The sequence below is a fragment of the Podarcis bocagei genome, assembly GCF_964188305.1.
Source record: "Podarcis bocagei genome assembly, chromosome: 5".
NCBI lineage: Eukaryota > Metazoa > Chordata > Lepidosauria > Squamata > Lacertidae > Podarcis > Podarcis bocagei.
Window position 1 is genome coordinate 55,035,180 of NC_138129.1, and position 3,177 is coordinate 55,038,356.

Here is a 3,177-nt window from a genome sequence, read left to right on the forward strand (position 1 = left end):
GACTATCTAGCTCCTTGTCCTGAAGGAAGGGAAAAAATACCACGTGATTTTCAAACCCTTCACCTATGAGCCATGGGCTCTTAGGAGAAATTGTAGGGGGTGGGAGGGGGAGACACAGCAACTCTGTACAGATCTATTATTTACTGTGTGGAACTCAGTAGTACTAAACTTCTGGTTCCAAGCATTGATAAAGTTGGGCTGCAAATGATTCTACTCAGCATGTTTAGAGGTCTTTAGAATGATACAAGCACTTAAAGAAGCTCTAGCTCATTATTCCTTCCAACTATCCTGTAAGGTAGACCAGTACTATTATAAGGAATGAGTGAGAGAACTGTTTAAGGTCTTACCTCCCACATTCATAGCCAAGCCTATTGTTTAACCAAGGAGAAGCTTCAAAAGGTAAAGCACACACACACCCCAAACACAAAAGACCAGTTTTAGAAGAGCTAACTCTTCCTCACAATTGAAACAAGCTCTGCAACAAAAAGCGTTACCTTTTGCAGAGTGGTGCTTGTATAATTATGTGGCAATCCTATACACACTTACCTAGGAATAAATCCCTTGGAATTCGATAGGTCTTATATCTGAGCAGACATGTGTGCAATTGCACTGTAAGAAGAGAGGGTGAATCACAGCAAAAGTATTTCTACTGTATTTTCAAAATCTTTTATATCTTAGCATTTTAAGTTTGAACATTGCAATAGACAATCCATGCAAAACTGGTGGAAACGCAACAAGACCTTCCCTGTTGATGGCAGTGTGTGGGCAGGTTCATGCTGGAGGAAACACCTTTTCAGATACCCTTGTCCCAAACTGTTTATCCAGCACCCTGAACTTGTCTCAGAAGGTAATTAGAAGTCAATATGATGCCCGCACTCCGCAAATATCCGCACTCCTGCCAACAACCTTGCAGCTACATTTTGCACCACCTGAAGCTTTCTGACACTTTTCAAGGGCAACCTAACATAGAGTGTGTTACAATCCTGAGGTTTCTGTTCATTCCACTTTATTGGGTATAGGTGAGTATACAACACACAAAAAAGTTCTAAAAATATAAACTATCTTAGCATTAGCAGGTACACACATAATTAGAAAGTCTTCATTCACAAAGGAGATTTTGCCCTGCTAATCCTGCCAAATTCTTACCCTGCTAAAGGGTTGGCCATGTTAATTCTATGTAGCTTTCAGCATCAGGACAGGGTATCCATAATTTTAAAGGATGAAGGCATCATTGCTTTTGGAGATCTTTTGGTTGCTGCCGTTGCATCCTACATTATTCTGCCCATTATATTTCGTGGACTTTGGGTTGTGCCCTTTATCCTCACCTTTTGAAGCAAGCCTTCATTTCCTGCAATCTTGAGCCTAGTTTATCCAATCAGTGGAGGAAAATAAAAGCAAATGAAATGCGTTTAAAGAGGGATACGAAACTGTCATGGATTTCAAAGAATTTGCAGCAATGTAAATATTACTTTTACCCCAAATCCTATTCTAACAAATCATATAATTCTCCAGAAAGTTTGCGATTTATTCAAAACTTCACAGGTAAGTAAATAGCTAGAGCTAGCTGAATGTAACACTTATCCTTTCAAAATTAAAAATGCATTGGTGATTACTTACCTAGCACTAGTTAATTTACATGACTTTATGTTTACTATTCAGAACTACTGCTGGAAAAACATTGAGTTTCGCCTACAAGAGAATTAGCAAGCCATTTTCATTTCTCCTCTTGCAAATGCAACATAAAGGAAGAGCTAGCCCAATTATTCATTGCATGCACCTATCTCCATCTCCTGTAAAAAGGACAAAATCTTTATAATCAGAATATTTTCCATTTCATTAAAGGAGTAGGGTGACAGTATTGGAAGAAAAAGATTTGTTCCATTAAAACTTTCCTGGATTACTCAAAATCATAGCTCACATTTTTGCTTCAGTCAAGGGGAAGATTAACAGGGATATGGTTACTGATTTTGATAAATCACTTTAAATAAAAATAATCATAACTGCAATTCTGCCCAATGCTTCTTGACAGAGGAACTGATTACAGAGGCAAACATATTTTCAGGATTAGTTGCTTTTCCAAATGCACTTGGAGAAACTAAGCTTGAGACTGCAGAAATGGAAAACGAAGCAATATTTATGGGGGTGATTTCAGCATGTGGAAATAAACTTATTTTGTTTGTTTGTTTAAAAAACAAGAACCTGGTGTCTTGCACTTAACTTTCTGTAAATCCAGGAAGGTTATAATAAAATACAGAACTATCAACTGTTCTTAAGAGCGCCTATTGGCTTTTATCTCACCAGGGCTAGTTAATGACCCAACAAAGAGGTGTTTTTGTTGGCAGCTGGGTATTCCAGGGATGTTCCATGAGTGCCAGCTGAACCAAGCACTTTAGTGAAGTTTGCTTATTACACTGCAGGATAATGAGTATCTGTATACTGTTCCTGTAACTCTTTTTGGAGAAGACAACAGTGAAAGAAATACACTTGTGTAGTCAACACCAGCATTGCTTGATGGTAGCTACTCCAAGGACCCATTTCTGAGATACCCAGCACTACTGCAATCCCGTTTAGACATGTGTACAGAAGCCTAGTATGGGAGCCTAGTATATTGGCTGCAGTATCTTGGAGGAAGGAGGAAATATGAGACATAACTTCAGCACTGTACAATCATCATAATGATTTATGGGTTTATTTTAACACCATCAGAAACATGAGGGGCATTATTGCAGGGCATGCAAATTCTCCCAGACAGCCAAGCGTATAGTTCCCAGGTCTCTCGATTCTGAACAATAAGCACTGCCAAGAAGGATAGGAGTTACAATCATAAATTGCTTTCTTTCCTTACTCTTGCAATTTTATTTTGAGATAACTATCTGTCCACCCAGGTGAAAGCTGTCCCTTCAATAGATGGAATTGTTCTTCAAGCTCACCTCTGTTTTTGCACGCCTGTCTTCAATGCCATCCACTCTGGCCAGCCAACCTTCATCTGAAAAAGGTTTCCTTTGCCTTTTGTATACCAGGATGAGATAAGCTTTGGGCCTGGCCAAGGTGAAATTGGTACCAGAGACCTCATTGTTGCTGCTTTGATTTTAATTGTGGGAGGCAGCAGCCCCAGACAGCAAATTGGAACCAGCTGCATTGTCTCTGCACATAAAAGCTTTTGGCTCTATAGCAAAA